We start from the raw sequence: 21,983 nt of genomic DNA, 5'->3' as shown, positions 1-21,983 counted from the left end.
AGTTATTTATTTCGGGGGGGGGGGGGTTGAGGAAAGTGGTTCCAGTAGCAGAGAGAGAAAGAGAGATTATTCCAAACACACTCATCTGCTTCCTCAAGTACACCACCATGATGGATCAGACTGACAGCTGGTTCACATCACATAATACCAGTATGATTCCAGCAGCTAAACGGAAGTAATAGGGAGGAAAAATGAACTCTCTCTCTCCCCCTTTCTCCCTCTCTTTTCCTGGACTCCAGTTCCTGGAGCAGAGTTGGTTAAAGAGAGGAATTGATTACACCCAGCTCCAGAGAACACAATCATACTTCTTCAGTTTACAGTCTTTAGCCAATTACAAAGGTATCCTGACTGGATCTGTGGGCAACTCAGCATTTTAAAGATGACGATTAATCTTCAAACACCTCCCAGTTGAAATTACATCCTACCGTGCCTCTGACAATTATAACCGCATCGACATCATTTACAGTTTTGCTTTTGCAATGTGAAGCCCCAAGGAAGGGTTAGATCAAATCAACATGCTGCCATTAAACTTTAGCCATAGATCAATGGGGGTGTGAAATTCTCTGCCAAACACAATAAGAAATCTGTTAAATTCATATCCCTGCTGTAACAAAATGTTATTCTTCCAAGCAGCCTGTTTGTCCCCTTTGGTTTCATCATGGAGTGTTCTCTGCTGGTTTATGGTTCAGTGTGATCTGCTGAAATCATGCCACATATCTTATTTGGCTGTGTTTTACAGAACAATGCACTTAGAAACTACGCATGTAATTTTACAGTGAAATTTTCCTTTCGGGCCATTCATTTGTTCTTGTGAAATGCATCACTGTTGCAATAGATTTATCTTTTGGACAGTTTTTAGGGACGTCCACCATAGATGAACAGTTTATGAATTAACATCAACCATTATTATGAGTCCTCCTGTAGACCAAGATAATGTGCAGAAAGTTTCTCACTATGTGGTGTCTTTGGGCATCATGGAGCTCTTGAGGGCTTCCTTCTACCGGAAAGCCTCTGTGCAGCCCCCCCTCATGAAACTGTGAGGGTGGTTACCCCCCCCCCCCATTTTAAAAAGTACAAGAGATAAATTGGAAGAATTGTGCTCTTTCCCATTTCCTCTTTCAGCTCAATGTGCTTTTCAGGCTGAGATTCAGCTGGATCTGAGTTTTAAATAGACTTGGAAAAGTGAAGTTTGTGTATGTCTTCTAGCTCTTTCTCTGGGGTAGGGGGTGGGGTGGGGAGTGATCCTGGCCAGAAACTACCAAAGGTCTGACACCTACAGCACCCCCTCAAAAATCCAAATGTGCCCATAGGCCTAAAAAGATTGATGAACCCTAGTGGAAAGAAAGATGAACCATCATAGGACAATACATTTGCCATTGAATCCTTTTGTCCTGTCATTTTCTGCATCTCGCCAGAGGAATTCAAGAGCTGGTATAGCTCATCCCTTCTTAGTGGTTAGCATTATAAGCTCCCAATGTCATTTCTGAATCCAGGGACAGTGAGCTTTGCTTTTGACTGCATCTTGTACTGGAGGTGCTGTTCAACACTTCTTAAAAAGAAAAGGAAATGAGTTAAGTAGTTTGGGCTCATGCCAATGACCTGCTTCCTCCCACGGAAGCGCAACTGGGGCCAGGGAGGGACTTCCTGCTGATCCCCTTGCACTAGAAATAATTGTAACAAAATTAAAAAATTCCTTCCAGTAGCACCTTAGAGACCAACTATGTTATACTCCTTTAATTTCAAAATTCCATCCACTTCTTCTAATATATAAAGAATTGTTAGAAGAAGTAGATGGAATTTTGAAATTAAAGGAGTATAACGAGATTAGAAAGTATTGTAATGTTTGGCTACAGTATTTCCAAATTAATGAAAGATTTAGAATAGATAATAAAATTGGGTTTGAAAAAGAGATGTCCAAATTTGGGGAAATAATTTTAGAGGGGAAAAATAAATATATAAAAAAATTATATGACCTAATTTTGGAATGGGAGACCAAAGAAGAATTAACAAAAGATGTAATGGTTAAATGGGCGCAAGATTTGGGTAAAACAATCATGTTTGAGAGCTGGGAAAAATTGTGGCAAAGGGATATTAGATTCATTTTAAGTTATGATTTAAAGGAAAACATCTACAAAATGCAATTTAGATGGTATCTGACCCCAGTGCGATTGGCCGAGATATTTAAAGGAAGTAATAACATCTGTTGGAGGTACAAAGAAGAAACTGGAACATTTATACATATCTGGTGGTGGTGCAAAAGAATAAGGAAATTCTGGGATGAGGTATATAAAGAGATAGAAAAGATAGTTAAAACACCATTTAGAAAAGAACCTGAAATATTTCTCCTGAGCATGCTGAATGAAGAAATAAAGGTAAAAGATAGGTGTGTGTTATTATACGCCACGATAGCCGCCAGAATCCTAATCGCACAGAATTGGAAAAGCGATAAAATTCCGAAGATAGAAGATTGGCAGATGAAATTAATGGGTTATAAAAAATTGTCTATAAAAAATGGGATCTCAAAAGGATTAGGTAAAGAAAAAGCGGGGAAAGATTGGGAATCCTTCAAGATATATTTAAAAACTAAGGTAGAAAAAGCGAATCTTGTGGCAGATTTATGAAGGGCAAGGAAATCAAAGAAGAAGAGAAATTGGAAAAAAGCATGCTTATGATAAAATGAAAATAATCACTATATAGGAAAGACAGGAAGTTGGGAAGGTAGGGGGGTAGGGGAGGGAATTTCAGTTTTAACTGAAATAATTAAAGAGGGTAGCTAAGAAGTTAGGTGAAATGTAATTTGATTTTGGGTATGAACGAATGTATGGATGCATGATTATGTTTTGAGTTTCTTTTTTATGATCTCTTATATGTTTACAATTATTATTATTTATATTATTTATTTAGGATTATAATTTACGTATGAAATTGATTTGAATTTTGCAAGTTGATTTGAATTTTGCAAGCATGCACACTTCTTCAGATACACTAAAACAGAAGTCACCAGCCCCTTATATATAGTGAGAGGGTGGGGAGGGGTATTATTCAGAAGAGTGGTGGGAATTGGTGATTGGCTGATAGGTGTGGTAAACCTGTTAATGACAGCAATTGGTCTTACAGGAAAAAGCAAGTGGTGAGATGGCTAAAAATAGCTTTATCATGTATAATGAGATAAGAATCCAATGTCTCTATTCAGACCAGGTCTCTCCATGGTTTTAAGTTTAGTAATAAGTTGCAATTCAGCAAATAGACTGCAATTCAGTCTATTTCTGAAATTCTTTTGTAATAAGACAGCTACTTTGAGATCTTGTATAGAATGTCCTGGGAGATTGAAGTGTTCTCCTACTGGTTTCTCTGTCTTGTATTTCCTGATGTCAGATTTATGTCCATTTATCCTTTGGCATAGGGTTTGGCCTGTTTGTCCAATATAGAGAGCTGAAGGGCACTGTTGGCATTTCCAGATGTTCTTCAAGCTGTTCGATCAATATGTTTCCTTCCTGCCTGATTACTGAAGCACTTATAGTGGTATTAAGATCTGTCAATCTTTTGCCCATTTCAGACAGACCAGTGGATTTTGACCTGGAAATTATTAAAAGAAAGCTAAATGTAAGGATTTGTGTAGAATAATAGCATCGCTGAGTGCTTAATTCTTATTTTGTAAAAGCACCAACAACCGTCAGGAATGGAGAGTCCTCACCTCCCTTCGGTAATTTCACAGATAAGAATTGACGAGCAGTTTATATTTTATAATCTTTTTTTTCTTTAGTCATCTGGTTGCAAGCAAAAATCCACATCTCTCCACAAGGAGAGCAGTTAGCTACTCTAACTCCTCCCCCTTCCGTCCTCAGCAACATCCTGGGCACAAACGGGAAGTTCCTCCTCCTCTCTGCATTCTTTGTTCTCTAAAACAGACAGACCTCCTAGTTCTCAGGGAGGCGGGTCTCCCACACTCTCTAATGATGTTTCTGCTGGATATTCCCTCCCTTCTGTTGCTCTTTCCATTATCTCACAGCTAGGCAACTCCTGTCTAAGCTGCTTGGTGTCTGTGTCTATCCCTGCTTCTGAAACTGCTGGAGACAAGAGGGGAGAATCTTCCCCCTCCAGCTTCTCTTCAAAGAGCAGCTGATCTGCCTGAGAATGCATCCCGCAATCCTCTGATTCAGAACATTTCCTGACAACAACACAGGGATATGAGAAATAGATCCACCATTGTCAAATGTATTCCCATGATGGTACCATTTTCTCTGCCAGCTGTCTGCTGATTCCTAGGGAAGTAGAAGCTCAAGCCAGTGGAAATGGGTTAATTGCACAAAAACCTTGGGCCAGAATGTAGGGGTGGGTGGGGGAAATTCAATCAACTTCGCATTTAAAGGTGCACCTACCAAATTTGCACTTTCTGCAACAATATGTGAACCAAAGCACAGCCGTCCTTCAAAAGTCCCATATCTCAAAAGTTTGCATTAAAACCACGTAATGTGCACAAAAATCAATATACTAGGGTAAAGTATGCATAAAAGTGCGTATATGTCAGGCTGCTGCCAGCGACTCCCATGGCCGGTTGCCCAGGAATGTACAAAGACAAGGAATGTTATTCGCTTTTTATTCAGTATTTACAGAGAGAGGCTATAAAACCCAGCCTCTTGGATAATGGCATTGCCCCAAGTGAATCTCCACCCCAACCCATCTCTTCCACTTCCTCATTTGTCAAACTCAATGTCTCTACTACAGGTGCTGAGAAGTGCCCTCTGCCTTGAACTCTTTGCTCTCCTACTTTCAAGGCTCGCCAGGTTCTAGGAAGGGGTGTGTGGAATGCTTTCTAAAGACACTGTATCTGTCAGTTGTCACCCCCCCCAGTCTTTCCTCTTCCTCCTCCCCCCCTTCCATGATTCCCCAACTTTTCCCCTCCCTGTGTCTGAGCTGTGACCTTCCTCAAACCCCTGTTGTAAATCTAAACTGTCTTCCTCTTCTCTGGAAGGGTCAGTGTGGGGAAGGCAGTCTCCACCATTCCTCCTCTGCCCAGTCCCTGACAATATATTAATGAAGATAACATGCAGTCATGATTACATTAGGGAAAATTGCTTTGGGGAAAAAATGTATATATTTGGCAAAACTGCATTGAAATATGTGCTTATTGGGGGAAATGTGCACTAAAATGGTGGTGAATTTTATTTAGGTTTTTTTAAAAAAAAACACACACACACATTGTTGCCGAAATGTGACGAACTGAATTTAAGATTGGGAAAAATGAAAAACTGAGAGAAACAAAACTGACATATCCACACATCATTTTTTGAGAGTCAACAGGGCTAGAAGCAAGAATTCACAAATTTGTCGGCTGCCAAGACTGCAGCTCAGAGAGTTCCCTGAGTGACATAATAGTCCTGGTCTTCTAGGCCAATCCAGGCCACCAGTGGTCTCCCACTCTGTTGACCCTCTCAGGGGTGGCTAGAACCTTGCCTGAGAAAGAACTGCCTCCACATATGATTCTTACCTTCTGGCTACAGCTCAGCACTCACACCCCATAATGTAGGGGATGAGGTTGAGTGTGTGTGCAACTATTACCACTTTTTAATTCATTTATTTCTTACATTTTCATTCTGGCATTCCTCTAAGGGCCTCAGGAAGCCATTTTGCTCATTTTGCTCAGTGGAACTTCTGCTTGAAGACCTTTCCCTGCTCTGGAAAGTGTATATGCTAACCCAATTTTATCCTCACATGGCCCACCCAATTTTATCCTTCTGTAGGTTAGGCTGAAAGTTGGTGATTAACCCAGAATGGAGATTTGAACCCAGGTCTGCCCAGCCCATGTCTGACACTCCAACCACTGTACCACACTGGCTTTCACACGTCTTCGCAGATCAAATTCCCATTCTGACTACAGCACCACACGGGCTTTCTATTACTCATTGCTATTTTGGTACCATGCCTAGATATGCACTGTGCTTAGATATTTTAAGTACCCATCCATCTGAAACACATACATGATCCTAACAGGTGAGAGGAAGGCACTAGAGATCTATCATAAACCTGGCAGCCACAGCAGTCCTGAAACAGAATTTTGAAACTTTGCACCATACCAATGCTTCTCCAATATATTATCTCACAGGAATCAACACATGATAAATCCTTAGCACAATGTGTTTCCCCTCCCTCTGCCTCCTCCCCACTTCAGAAAGATTTAACATCTAATTCAGGTTTTGACGAGCTGCTTCATCACAGTAGGAGCATCATTGATCTCTGTCGGAACTTTGTGGCCTTGGACAGAGCAAACGGAAAGATATGGGGGGGGAGGAGAGATTTTGGCCATTGGTAATGATAAATAAATACATTACAGGATACAACTCTGGGGAATGGAGGTTGACACTGACTGAACGCTATGACCTCCATGCAACTGCCAAGCTTCAGTCATTTAACAAAAAGTCTGCTTTCGCTTGCCTACTTCTTAATGTCGATTTCTTAAAAGTGCCGACATGGGATAGGAAAGAGAGACTCTCTGGACACCTCCATCTGCAAAGCGTTGCACTTTGGATCTGACACGGCCATTCATTTCCTTTGCCTGGTCAAAATCAAGAAAAGGCATTCTCTGGCTGCCGTACAGAACATGTCAAAAGTTAGCATGCGTTCTATTTAGGATCAGTAAAGCTCACTCAAATGCTACACTTGAAAGCTAACTTTACTGGGGGACTTGGGGTATGATTATTTCAATTGGTGTGTGTGTGTATTTGAGTTGCCTCAGAGGTAGGTTTAGGGTAACATGACCCATTTGGCCACATGGGGCACCGTGCTGCAAGGGGCACAACAACAATGCTGTAGAACGGAGCGTGAGAAGCCGGGGTTGCCACGGAATTTTAGCGTCACACAGGGCCACTGAAATTTGAGAGCCCAAAGTCTGCCCTTGACTGTCCTTTCTGGGAAGGGAGGTTGCAAGCTTTGTGAACTGGGTTTGGGGATACATTCTCAGGTCAGCAAGTTGAAAGCTTAAGGCCCATCAACTGCTCACGCATTAACTGCTCATTCACATTTTTTGCTTTTCCCATGCCTAGAAAGCGTTTGCCACATTCTGATTCAGAGTAATGATCCATCTAGCTCAGTATTGTCCATGTTGTTGTTGCTGCTGTTGTTGTTGTTTAAACGTTTTACAGTGGTACCTCTACTTACGAATTTAATGCGTTCCGAACGCACATATGTAAGTCGAAAAAATTTGTAAGTCAAATCCCATAGGAATGCATTGGGAGAAAAAATTCGTAAGTCGAAGCAACCCTATCTAAAAATTCGTAAGTAGAAAAAATCCTATCTAAACTGCATCCAAGATGGCGGAAGGAGCTCCATTCGTAAGTAGAAACATTCGTAAGTAGAGTTATTCTTAAGTAGAGGTACCACTGTAGTTGCTTTATCTTGCCCAAGGCAACCCAAAGCAACTTACAACCAATCTGCACTAGCTAACAGCAGTTCTCCAGAATTTCAGGCAGGAGACAACCCTCCTGCAAGAGAGGCCAGGGATTGAACAAGGACCTTTTGCATCAGAACCAGATGTTCTACCACAAAGCTATGGTCCTTCCCTAAGGTTAGTTTTCTCTGATAACACTTAAATGGGGTTGCCCAAAATCTACACTTCCAGCCTGGGTTGACAGACACTTGGATTTCCCCAGACATTTAAGACATTTCCGCCCAGACGCTGTTTACGAGAGCTGAATCCTGGCTATGCCCAGAAAATTCTTGTGTAGCAAGAGGCCAGATGTACTGAGATCCCTCTCAATGCAATAATGGCTACATGACATATGAGAGGAAGTTTATTATCAGCGCCGTCTTAAGCGCCCCTGTCGCCATGGTGCGCCGGATCTCTCCGGCGCCCTTCCGCCCCGTTTCCCAACGCGGTGGGCGGGTGGGCGCAGCGCTGCTGCGCGGCAGGTGGGCGGGCAGACACAGCGCGATCTCTCTGGCATGCTCCCGCCCCGTTTCCCAGCGTGGTGGGCAGGTGGGCGCCGCGCGCAGCTGCGCAGCGGATCGGCGGACCGGCCGGCCAGCGGGCGGGCGCAGCTCGCGGCGCCCTCCTGGCGGGCCGGCGCCATGGTGCCCTGCGCCACCGGGGGTCTATGATGAGCCGGCCCTGTTTATTATGGCCAAAGGGAGATCCCCAGGACCAAGCTAGGCCTTCAGTTCACCAAGGGAGCAGCAGTATCTCAGTCCCCTCAGTAAGTCAGTGGGCTTCAATTTTAAGAAGGGCATTAGCCTATTTCCTTTCCTTATGGTAGAACATATATTTAAAATATATGCAGCACAAGTCACAAGTATGTGGAAGTGTGTGAGTGTGTGTGTGTGTTTGTAGGGGGACCCCAATGGGAATTCCCTTGAGTTGCCTTCTCTCCTCACTGACCCTGTCTATGACAGGGACACTTGCCATTTATCATTATAGAACAGAGTGTGACAACTGAGTTTGCACTCTGTAATAAACTAATTTCATTTTCCACAATTAATTGAGGATTTAAAGGGTGGGTAGGGTTTGGGGGGGTCCAAGGGTTTCTTCTATGATTAATATTGCGTGCTCTGTTGCTTGTCCCTATATGTGACTTAAAATCAATAGAAATGTTAATAGAAAATGAAAAATGAAAGTGGCAAGTTGCAGTGCTAGGTTCAAAAGAATCCAGGTTTGCTGAAAGAATGGCATCCTCAATCGAGAAGGTCTGAAATGCAAAACATAGTCCCAGCGTGTTTGAATCTCGGCATGGGGACTTTACTTGAATAGAATTCTATGTCTACACAGTTTTGATCTATGAAAGAGCAGGTCAGTCAGCAGGAGATTCTCCACTTCCACAGGCGGCCACCATCTTTGGCAGAGAATTGAATGTATAATCATCTTCATAATTTTATTTGTTGACACCTTTCCACAAAACGTATCCCGTTCAAAGTGGCTTACAACGAAGAAAAAAAGGGGTTCATCTCAAAATCAACCACGGCAAGAACAGTTTCATAATAACATTACAGTGGTACCTCAGGTTACAAACACCTCGGGTTACAAACACTTCAGGTTACAGACTCCGCTAACCCGGAAGTAGTACCTCGGGTTAAGAACTTTACCTCAGGATGAGAACAGAAATTGCATTATAGTGGCGCAGCAGCAGCGGGAGGCCCCATTAGCTAAAGTGGTACCTCAGGTTAAGAATGGTTTCAGGTTAAGAACAGACCTCCGGAATGAATTAAGTTCATAACCAAAGGTACTACTGTATAAGCAGCAGCATAATAGGTGTTTTCAGATACTCCTCCATCTGCCTTTGGAAGCCTGCCAAGTTGCTGTGGATGCAAGAAGCAAAGAGCAAAGAGGGATGGGGAGAACTTGAAGAGGTGTCTGTCTGAAGATGAATGTGAAAAGAAGAAGAAGAAGAAGAAGAAGATTAAGAAGAAGAAGAAGAAGAAGAAGAAGAAGAAGAAGAAGAAGAAGAAGAAGAAAACGAGCAAAGAGAACAATGTGCAAACAGCGACAACAACATGTCAGTACTCTAAATAAAGCAAGATCACATGAACGACATTATGCTCCTGGCAAGGGCAAAAATAGCAAGGGAGCATGGCAGTTTCACTTTGGTCCTAAAACATCACATGATGTTGCTCGCAGCCCCTCTTCTGCAGCATAAAGTGGTAGAATCATAGAATCGTAGAACTGTTTAGAAGGGATCTTGAGGGTCATCTAGTTGAAGTACCTGCTACGCAGGAATCTAAGCTAAAGCATCTGTGACAGATGGCCATCCAACCTCTGCTTAAAAACCTCCTATGAAGGAGAGTCCACAACCTCCCAAGAGAGTCCATTCCACTGTCAAATGGCTCTTACTGCCAGAAAGTTGTTCCTGATGTTCGGAATCTTCTTTCTTGTAACTTGAAGCCACTGGTTTGAGTCCTACCCTCCAGAGCATGAGAAAACAAGCTTGCTCCATCTTCCATGTAACAGCCCTTGATATATTTGAAGATGGCTCTCCTATCCCCTAAGTCTCCAATTTTCCAGCTAAACATACCCAACTCCTTCAACCGTTCCTCATAAGGCTAAGTTTCCAGATCCTTGATCATCTTGGTTGTCCTCCTCTGACATGTTCCAGCTTGTCAATTTCCTTCTTAAATTGTGGCACCCAGAACTAGACACAGCGTTCCAGGTAGGGGATACTGCAGCTTCATATAAGACTTTCAAAAGTGAGGGTTGGGGTAGCCGGAATCATCCTTCCCATGATGCACCTCTTGTATTTAATTGTATTAAATTATGCATGATTTAAATATTATTTGGTGAGAAGATACAGATTTGAATAGTTTTGAAATAGTAATTGAAATAAGTATTGTGGCAATGGTGTGTGTTCCTGCAAGTACCACACCAGTTATATTAGCTAAGATGGGGCCTTTGCACCTGTGGTAGAAAAATAAATGTGAATACACCATTCTTGAGCTGCAGTTTTAAATCATGAGAGCAAATCCACAAACTACATTTGCGCAAATGATTGATGGGCTTTGCTAATGCAGTAATAATTCTGTACTGACTCTAAGGTGGCATTATGGTTTTAAAGCATTTCATATTGTTCCTCAAACCACTCAAAAGGAATGTGCAGCATTTAAATTTATAATGCAAAGAGATCCATTAGGAACTGTCAATATTTTTGGTGGAAATATCTAATTACTATAACTCGCTACAGGCGATTTTGTTAAATTTTACATAAATGGCTAAATATTCCTGAAAAACTTTGATGCATTATTAAAAGGGTAATCATTTCGTTATTGCTCGTGTAATTCTGTATTAATTGCATGACAGCTAAATTCATCACTTTTATATCTATTGAGGTTTGGCAAGTTGGTTTTGTGCAATTGTTCAGTATGTTTGCAGAGCTGAATAAAGGCTAAAAAATCTCATTCTAACTTGCTTAGGTCAAAAATGACAGCTCTAAACTGCTCTTAGAATATAAGTACCCTGGACCAGTAACTGATTATGGTTCAGACCCAATAGCTCAGTGCTGTATCATCAGGAGCTAAGCCAAAATTTCTCAAAATATTTTTTTTCCCCTGGGAAGATTTCTGAGATGCTCCCCCTCCCCCCACTTTCCTAAAATAAATTTAAAAACCACTCTGCAGAATTTCTCTGTAATATTCAGCACCACTGCAAAGCTGGCAGGAGAGTTTGTTATTGACCCCGCCGGGGCAAATAGCAGCTCCAAAACTGACAATTGTCACCAGAAACACAAGGGAGGGAGGGAGTTAAACCTTCTCTCTCCATGCACCACAGTCCCAGTTTTGTTCCCCAGCCCTCTCTGGCTGCCTTTTGCATATCTTCCAGTTTGGCCTTCCGCCACTGCACCATTCATAAATAATGGAGGAAATTCATCTCCCATTCAGTATTTTCCCCCTTTTTCCCCTCCCCATATTTTTAACTCATTTTGATGATGATAATGGATCGTTCATATACTCTTCTCTGCCTCTTTTGTGAATATCCATAATTTTTGCTGAACCTTTTCAGTGTGATTTACAGTTCTTAACACATTTGCCTCTTCCTACAAACCTTGCTGCTGGGTGGTTTTGGGCTACATAGCTGTTTTGTCCATTTGAACACTGATTTTTTTTATTTAAAAAGTAACTTCTTGTGGTTCTTAATCATGCTGGCTCTATTAACAATAATAGTAATGATAATAATGATGGCCTCAGCGTGCAGTTTCTCACATCCTCTCTGCTCATTGTTATCTGAATTGCAACTGCCGAAATGTCCTCTCTGAACCTCCCCAATGCAAAACCTTGACAAACTGACATCATTATACAGTCGGTGAATCCGAGGTCATATATCTCACTTCATTCCCATTTGGAAGAAGGATCTTCAATTAAGCAAACATTGATTTTCTAATGATTTTTTCCTTTCCTCTGCCCATGACTGGTGGACTGCTTGAAACTGCTCCAGCCCTGCAAAGTATAGGGAGAACAATTAAATATGCATCTTAGTTGACAGCAGGGCTGTTTTTAAGTAAGTGAATGCAATTTAGCCTTTTAATTCCCCCCCCCCCCCCACACACACATGAACAGAATCTTTTAACAATTATGAAGACAGAAAATGACACACTTGTTAAATACTGCAAGTGTCGTGGAAGAGCAAGAACTCTGGAATAGCCTGCAATGAGTGGGATCTGCAACAAAAAGTTATACAGTGGAACCTTGGTTCTCGAATGGCTTAGTTGACAAACAAATCAGCTCCTGAATGCCGAAAACCCAGAAGTAAGTTTCCCGGTTTTTGAATGTTTTTCGGAAGCCGAATGTCCGGCATGACTTCCGCTTGAGTGCAGGAAGCTCCTGCAGCCAATCAAAAGTCGCGCCTTGGTTTTCGAACAGTTGCGGGAGTCAAACAGACTTCTGGGATGGATTAAGTTCGAGAACCAAGGTTCTACTGTACTCACCGTCTCCTATTTAGGGTTCCAGCGTGTTTCATACCATTCCCCCACATTTTTTGTTTTTTTATGTTCCAAGTGAAACTCAACATGCTGTGGCTTCTGAGCATGCTCAATACTTATTGTGGTTTTAGGGGGACAGGCTTCCTCTCTATGGGTTTATATATATTGTACATCTGCAAACCTTGGGGTACCTCCAAACATATTTGTTTCTTGGTGGCTCCATTTTAGCTCCCAATTCCTTCCAATGTATGTATTGCATATGTTGCCACTCAAATACCTATGTTTGCTGTTACGGGATGAGGAAGCCTCCCTCAATAAAAAGGGGAGTGAGGTAACGTTACCAGATGTGGGTGCTTTAAAATTTAGACACTCAATATCAGACCTTGCAAGTGTTACTGACCATAGCTGCCAAGTTATCCCTTTTTTTAAAGGGATTTTCCCTTATGCTGAATAGGCTTCCTCGCGAGAAAAGGGAAAACTTGGCAGCTATGTTACTGACATGATCTCTATGATTACAGGTAGGTAGCCGTGTTGGTCTGGATCGAAGTAAAATAAAAAAATTCCTTCAGTAGCACCTTAAAGACCAACTAAGTTTTTATTTTGGTATGAGCTTTCGTGTGCATGCACACTTCTTCAGATACAGTGAAATGGAAGTTTCCAGGCACTTATGTAGAGAAGGGGTGGGGATGGGGAGGGGAGGGGGGATCACTCAGAAGGGTGGTGGAAATGGGTGATTGACTGACTGATAGCTGTTGATGACCGCAAACGACTGCAAATGGTTTTGCATGAAAAAGCAAGGGTTGAGATGGCTGAAGATCGCTTATCATGTATAATGAGATAAGAACCCGATATCTCTGTTCAAACCAGGTCCCTCCATGGTTTTGAGCTTGGTGATAAGTTGCAATTCAGCAACTTCTCTTTCCAGTCTATTTCTGAAATTCTTTTGTAGTAAGACAGCTACTTTGAGATCTTGTATAGAATGTCCTGGGAGATTGAAGTGTTCTCCTACTGGTTTTTCTGTCTTCTGGTTCCTGATGTCAGATTTATGTCCATTTATCCTTTGGCGTAGGGTTTGGCCTGTTTGTCCAATATAGAGAGCTGAAGGGCACTGTTGGCATTTGATGGCATACACAATGTTAGAGGATGAGCAATTAAATAGTCCTGAGATGGTATGTTGGATGTTGTTGGGGCCAGTAATGGTGTTGTCTGGGTGTATGTGGCAGCAAAGTTGGCATCTGGGTTTATTGCAGGCTCTGGTACCAGTGTCCATGTTAAGTCTGGTGGTTGTATTATTGTGGGTGAGGAGTTGTTTAAGATTGGGTGGCTGTCTGTAGGCAATGAAAGGTCTTCCTCCCAGAGCTTGAGAAAGGGAGCGGTCATTGTCCAGGAGAGGCTGTAGATCTCTGATGATGCGTTGTACTGTTTTAGCTTGGGAGCTGTATGTGATGACTAGTGGTGTTCTGTTATTTTCTTTTTTGGGTCTGTCTTGCAGCAGGTTCTCTCTAGGTATCTGTCTGGCTCTGTTGATCTGTTGTTTAACTTCATCAGGTGGATATTTTAGTTCTAAAAAGGTTTGCTGTAGATCTCTTAGGTGAGATTCTCTGTCTGTAGAGTTGGAACAGATGCGGTTGTAACGTAAGGCCTGGCTGTATACGATGGATTGTTTGGTATGTTTGGGATGGTAGCTAGAAGCATGTAGATATGTTTGTCGGTCAGTTGGTTTTCTGTATAAGGTGGTGTCTATACGTCCATCCTGTATTTTTATAGTAGTGTCCAAAAAATGTATTTCTTGCATAGATTGGTTCATTGTTAGGTTGATGGTGGGGTGAAAGTCATTGAATGTCTGGTGGAAGGTTTCCAGGGTCTGTTGTCCATGTGTCCAGATAATAAAAATATCGTCAATGTATCGCAGGTACAGGAGAGGTTTGAGTGGGTAGGAGTTAAGGAAACGTTGTTCTAAATCTGCCATGAAGATGTTGGCATACTGTGGGGCCATGCGGGTGCCCATGGCTGTGCCGCTGATCTGGAGGAACAGGTCATCACCAAATTTGAAGTGGTTGTGGGTAAGGACAAAGTGGCAGAGTTTGGTAGCAAAGTCCGCTGTGGTTTTATCTGAAATGGTGTTCCTTATGGCTTGTAAACCATCATTGTGTGGGATGTTGGTATATAGAGATTCCACATCCATAGTGGCTAGTATAGTGTTGTTAGGAAGATTGTTCAAATATTGTATTTTCCTCAGAAAATCTGTGGTGTCACGTACGTAGCTGGGAGCACTGATAGCATATGGTTTCAGAACAGAGTCCATATAGCCGGAAACACCCACTGTAATGGTGCCAATACCTGAGATGATGGGGCGTCCTGGGTTTCCTGGTTTGTGTATTTTGGGTAGAAGATAGAAAGTTCCTGGCCGAGGTTCCGCTGGTGTGTTTGTGAGGATCTGTTCTTGGATGTGTAGGGGTAGCTCCTTAATAATCTTGTTCAGTTCTTTTTTGTATGCTTGTGTGGGGTCTGAGTCCAATTTCATGTAAAAGGCAGTATTGGAAAGTTGTCTGTGGGCCTCTTGGATGTAATCAGTTTTATTCATGATGACGACAGCTCCACCCTTGTCTGCCTCTTTAATTATAATGTCTGGGTTGTTCCTGAGATTTTCTATGGCTCTCCTTTCAGCATGGTTTAGATTTTGTTGTAAGCGATGGTGTTTTCTGGTCACATCCGTTTGGATTCTGTGGCGGAAGCATTCGATGTACAGATCTAGTGTGGTATTGCGTCCATCAGGAGGGGTCCATGTGGAGTCCCTTTTTGTGTAACTTCTTTTCGGTGGTAGTTGGTGGTCAATGTTCTGTTCATTGATGCGTTTGGAGGGTGATGGTTGTTCCCCAGTAAGTTGAGAGGTGTTGTGTTGTGGGGATGTAGTTTGTTCTACTTTGTCTTGTTCTTGTGTGTGATGAAAATACTCCTTCAGGCGTAAACGGCGGAAAAATGCTTCCAGGTCCCCGCAGAACTGAATCATGTGTTGGGATTTGGCAGGGCAGAATGATAGTCCCCGTGAAAGGACGGATTCCTCAGCTGGGCTGAGTGTTTGCTGTGAAAGATTGACAATGTTGTTGATCTTGTTTTGATTGGTGGCCTGTAGGTTGGAAAGGTTGCGGAGTTTTTTATTTTTCTGGTTCTTCAGTAACTCCAGTTGAGAGTGGTAAATGGTTTGTTTTTCCTTGTGGAACTTCTGCCAGGCCGGGTGATTCCTGATGGAGTTCTTATCTGAAGAAGTGTGCATGCACACGAAAGCTCATACCAAAATAAAAACTTAGTTGGTCTTTAAGGTGCTACTGAAGGAATTTTTTTATTTTACTTCGATCCAGACCAACACGGCTACCTACCTGTAACCAGAAATAGACTGGAAAGAGAAGTTGCTGAATTGCAACTTATCACCAAGCTCAAAACCATGGAGGGACCTGGTTTGAACAGAGATATCGGGTTCTTATCTCATTATACATGATAAGCGATCTTCAGCCATCTCAACCCTTGCTTTTTCATGCAAAACCATTTGCAGTCGTTTGCGGTCATCAACAGCTATCAGTCAGTCAATCACCCATTTCCACCACCCTTCTGAGTGATCCCCCCTCCCCTCCCCATCCCCACCCCTTCTCTACATAAGTGCCTGGAAACTTCCATTTCACTGTATCTGAAGAAGTGTGCATGCACACGAAAGCTCATACCAAAATAAAAACTTAGTTGGTCTTTAAGGTGCTACTGAAGGAATGATCTCTATGAGGCAGTGTTTTCTAATATCTAGGAGCAAAGGTTTTTAATAACGTCAAAGGAAAACCTTTGGCCACTTACTTCTCAACCAGAGAATCAAAGTAAAGCTGAGGCACTTTGAAAACAAAACTGGAATTTTATTTAAGCACACTCAATGACAGTTATAGCTTAATTGTTACTCTGCTAAGAGGCAAACTTTCATTGCAGTCAAAACCTCTTTACAAAGATACTTAAGAACCCTACTTTATATAAGTATCTAGTTTTTAAATATACAAACTAATGTCATCCTACAGTTTACTTCATGACGGGCCTCTGATTACGGTAATTAAACAATCTATGGCATTTTAAATGGGGGGGGGGTATTGCTTTGTTTGTTATTATGGTATGTACTTTTGTGATCTTATATTGTAACCCACCCTGTGATCATCGGATGAAGGACAGTATAGAAATGTTAATAACAATAACCATTATTATTATTATTATTATTATTATTATTATTATTATTATTATTAGCTGTACTTGTCAGGAGCATTTGTATTTTTCTTTGTTCTTTCCTATAAAAGCATTTTTTTAAAAAAAAAAAATTTAATGGTATCTAGTTTAGCAACTCTTCAAACCCGAGGGTTTTGCCTACGCTCTGGGCATGTAAAATTATTAGAACAGCAGTGCGTTCCAATACCCTCCCTTCATTTTTTTAAAAGATGAAAAAGTCAAAAAACAGGGACACAAAAGTTAACCCCCAAGACTCCATTTAAGAGAATATGTTTTACAATCCAAGCCATCATATTGCTAGCTGCTGCTGCTGCTGCTGCTAGACTTCTGCCTGAATGTCAAACCTCAGCTGTTAGCATAGTGAGAACATTAGAAATCCAATGGTCACGAGAGTGCCCTCAGGCTGTACAGATTATCAGAAACTGGCTTAAAGCAAATGGTGAAACTTTTAAAAGGCAGCCTTTTATGTATTGTTTTAAGAGAGCCCCTGGCTTTCCAGGTTATGTTTGCCAGTTCAACTGCTCAATACCTCATAACATTTCACTATATCAATACCTCATAACATTTAATTTACTACCTGTTAATCTGTATATAGCAATATTTGATAGTTAAGCTTTCTTCTCATCTCTCTGAAACTAATTTTGCATGCCTTTCAAAGCAAATTTCCATATCACCTACTCTAGGTTTATTTTTCTGACTCCTAGGGCTTATCCAGATTTTCAGCTCAAATTAGTCACCGTTCAAAGTCAATAGCAATATATGCTCCCTGGCAACACATAATGGGTCGGTGGGATGGGGGGGGCTACCTTGATGAAGGGGAGGGTGGCACCATCAGACCATTATAACCCTTTCCCCCCTCCAGGAAAAAAAAATCTGGCTGTTGTGCACATTGTGGATGAGTGAACACTGGACCCATAAAATGGGGCTGAGTTTGTATTTACCTGCTACCCTGAAGGCAAAATGTGGAGAAGCCTCTTGTCAATTTCACCTTGGCATGCCACCCTGTCAAAGTTTAAAGGCAGGGTTATGAAAAAGTGCAAAGAAATCACACTTTCTCTCTCAGCATTTATCTGTTAAGTCTGAAATAGAACTTTCACATCACCTTTCCCTGCCAAACGGAAATGCACAAGCTTTGCTCACGTCAAGAACATGTGCGTTTCCCAGTGGGGAGAAGTGCTCAATATATATCATCTGGTCCAGAGTTATATAGGGCTTTGTGGGTAAGCAGCAGATCCTTAAAACTGGCTCAGTGGCTAATGGGCACTGAGCATATAATATGCTACCGTAATAGCCACCGAGCCAGTTTTAAGGATATGCTGCTTATAAACAAAACCCCATATAGCTCTGGACCAGATTACCTCTTCACTGCCTGGTAAGGGTGCTATGAGCAGCTAATGGGATCTAGAAAGCTTTGGGACATCCTGGTGATTATCAGCTTGTGGAAACTGGTAGCCCCAGTGTTGTGGAATGCCCTTCCTTCTGAAATACAAGCAACCCCATCAGCATTGGCATTCCACCGGCTCCCTGAGAGACACCTGGTTAGGCAAGCATTCCCCTGAACCTAACTTGTGACTTCATTGTTTTAACAGCTTTTTAGCTGTTTTAATTGTTTTATAGTTGTAAACTGCTGCTTAGAAGCCATTTTGGCATATAAGTGGTGTATAAATTAATAGACAATTATGATGACGACACAATGACGGTGAATGCAATGTGCCTGTTAATTAAGAGACTCTAGCGATGTGAGGAGGTCTGTTCAGAAACATTGACAAGAAAGTATCTAATGTGTCACCAAATGCAAACTGAATGACCAGTTTGGTCATTCAGCATCATGGTGAGGGAAGTTTCTCTCTGTCATGTAGACAAACCACGCCTGCACAATTTCTGTTCCACAAAACTTTATGCAGCCTCTTACATAATAGCACCCTAACATGGAATCAAATGAACAGATAAGAAACCTTGGCTGCTGAAACCATATGAGGCTTCCCAACTTCTCTGTCTGACCCTTGAGATCCCCCAGTCCCCCCCCCCCCCGGGCACAAATGTCACTGATACTGCTCCATGCCCATTTTGAGTGTTGGGTTGGAAGGTGTCATTTTGACTATGATGGCGCCTCTTGTTTGTCCAGATGGAGAATGGGGAGATGTGTCTGTTTTTGCATGGCTAGAATGTAGTTTACAGAGCAATGGTAAGAATTTCATACATTGCAATGCCTCGCTTTGCCTCTTGCACCACACAGCACTGGCAAGCAGTCCCTGAAAGGTTTGCCCACAAGGTAATGAAACTGTCCGGCTGAAAAAAAGTTTGCCCACCCTACAACAAAGGCTCCTGATATTGCCTTGTGCTCTGAACTGCAAAACTACTGGTAGGGGAAAGGGTTGTAAAACCCCAGGAAATCCTCAGGCCATGTCTGCTGGGCTGTGTTCAACTTGGTACGTCACAAGTTGTGCAGGTCTGTGCAAAATATGAATGGACGCTACACACAAAGCTGGTAGAACCAAATGAAACAGCCAGGTGTGACTCTCAACAAGATCCAAACTGGAATTCCTCCATCATTTCCCTACCAGCCTGATAATAAAAAGTTTTGAGACTTTTGAGTCTGCATTTCCCTAGTATGTTAATTCTCCAAAGCCCCCATATTATTCTGCTTCATCTGACCTGAATCTGACTTATTGCATTTCCCAAGCTACTTTTCACTCAGCGGTTAATTAAAAGATTAAGTCCTTGACACAAAGCTTACAGCCCTTATTGGCACCCATTAGCCCAGCTAGACTAATTCTCCTGAAAACCAAACCTCCTTATATTCCTGGGGTCATGAGTTTAGCTTCAATTCCCTAAATCTTTAGCATTTGCTGTTAACTTAATTCTTCGAAATAAGCCTGCTGTAGGGAGTTTGCATTCAAATTTAGAAACGAAACATAAGCAAGGTAAAGCCAGCTTTATGTGTTGTTTCCAAACAAGCAGGCCGGTTTTTACAGAGGACTGCCACCCTTTGGAATTGCAATAGACAGCTATAAAATTAGCATGTCGATTTAAATATCCAGAGTACCTGGGATCAAGGCCTGTAAAGAAGGGGTAGCTAAACTGTGGCCCTACAGATGTTGCTGATCTTAAACTCCCATCAAACTCAGCCAGCCAGCATGGGCAATGGTCACGAATGATGGGATTTGGAGTCCATCAACATCTGGAGGGCCACAGGTACCCCACTCTGACTGCAAAGGATGTATTCTGTTCTCCCCTTCCTATAGGAAGATCCTATGGTTGCTAACCACATAGGACAGGGGTCCCCAGACTTACCGCGCAGTGGGCCGGTGCCCGCCGCGCCGACCACGCGGCGGGCCGGAGGGGAGGGGAGTGCGCGCGCAGCGGGCCGGAGGGCGGGGGAGTGCGCGCCCGTGCGCATGCGCACACGCACACGGGCGGGAAAAAATCGCCGAAAATCGCTTGTGCGCATGCGTATGGGCCTCCCCCGACCCGGAAGTGCATCGGAAATGACCTCTTCCGGGTCAGGAGAGGCCCATACGCATGCGCACAAAGGATTTTCGGCGATTTTTTGCCGATTATTAAGATCGTCGCCGCGCTGCGCGCTGTAAGAGCGGGCGGTGGCAGTGGGCGGCGGGGGTCATCGCGGGCCGGATTGGGAGGCCGATTGGGCCGCATCCGGCCCGGGGGCCGTAGTTTGGGGACCCTGACATAGGACCATGCTTGAAGAGTGGGGTGACAGTCAATATCTTGTAGTAGTTAGAGTGTTGGACTAAGGTCAAGGAGATGCGAGTTCAAATCCTCCACCTAGCCATGAAACTCATTGGGTGACTTTGGGCTATTATTGCTTAGCCTAATATCACAAGCTTGTTGGTAAGATAAAATGGAGGGGACATGCATGTTTCCTTGAGCTCCTTGCAGTAAAAGTGGGAGATAACTGTAATTAACAAATAAATAAATAAATATGTAACAAATAAATTGTGGCAGCAATAACACAAAAGGCACAATGATTGTCTTTGCATTCATCAACTGCTTTTCAACAACTGTCCTTAAAGTTGCATACAAGTTCAAATGGCAATAATAATAAATAGGGCATACAAGTTTAAACCAGCTAAAAATAAATTTTGTTACAAAAGAGGGCAGAAGAGAAGGTAAGTTTACAAAAGCCAAAGAAACTGCAAACATTTTTGACTACTTTCAAAACAAGCAGAGATGAGGTTGGCAATCCTCCCAATGAAAAGACTTTAAATACTCCAAGGCATTTCTAGAAAAATCAGAAACCACCTTGGCACCCATAAGCATTTGCACCTGAAATAAGTCATCATTAGGTGGTCTCAGATCTCAGATGTGTAGGATCTTGAATCTAGGACAGGGATAGGGAACCTGTAACCTCCAAACACCATTGGATTCCAGCTTTCATCAGCCTCATCCAGCATGACCGGACCTTGAAATGATGGGAGCTGTAGTTCAACACCTGGCAGGCTACAAGTTATCCATCCCTGATTTTAGGGATTTATGAACTGGGCCCGGAAAGAGATGGCTTACCAATGAAGTTGTTACAAGAAAGTTGTAATATGATCACACTAGTTTCTGCCAGTTGGTTGGGCAGTGGCTTCTTGCACTAGCTGAAGTTTTGAAAACTACTTTCAAAAGCAACCCCCTGTAGAACTATCTAGTCTGCAAGTCACTGAGGCAAGAATTATAGTAACCAGATCAAGTTGCCCAAAGCTAAGAATCTTCAGTTCTTTTGTTAGAACTCACCAGCCTTTCGCATTGAAATCAACACAGAAAGCAAAGTTAATTTCCCAAGGTGTGTGAGAGGACGAGAAGGCAAAGTTTAATAACCATGTACAAAAAAGTAGCTGTTCAAGAATCCTATTTATGTTAAAGGGAATTGTCATTAAATCCAACCTTCCCCCTGTCCGCCCAAACCTGGCATCTGGAATTGCTCAGATCCCAATGACGACCTTATATATTTCTTTTAATTATTCTGAAGTAACCTCCTCCAGTCCCACTACAAGCCCTCAGCTACTTCAGGCAAAGACACTATAATGATTTCAATTAAATCTTGGCCTCTCCCCAACAGAACACAAATTAAAAGCATTACTAGGAGATACAAGCTTCATTGCTTGGAAGTGTTATATAGAGAAAGGGGGAAAGTTGCCAAGGGTTTGTTGTCATTTCATAGGCAATTGGGGGGGGGATTAACTCCTTGGTGGCCATCCTGGTGCCTAAGATGATAGCACAGTATGTATTTTGATGCTCCAGTGAGGTTCCAGTCCTCTCTGTTGTTTGTCTCCAGTTATAAGATAAACTGATCTGAAGGATCAAATTATATTGGCCTTCAGCTCTAATATTGTG

The sequence above is a fragment of the Zootoca vivipara genome, chromosome 7 (assembly GCF_963506605.1).
Source record: "Zootoca vivipara chromosome 7, rZooViv1.1, whole genome shotgun sequence".
Classification (NCBI taxonomy): Eukaryota; Metazoa; Chordata; class Lepidosauria; order Squamata; family Lacertidae; genus Zootoca; species Zootoca vivipara.
The sequence above is the reverse complement of the archived record's forward strand: the minus strand, read 5'-3'. Positions refer to the sequence as shown.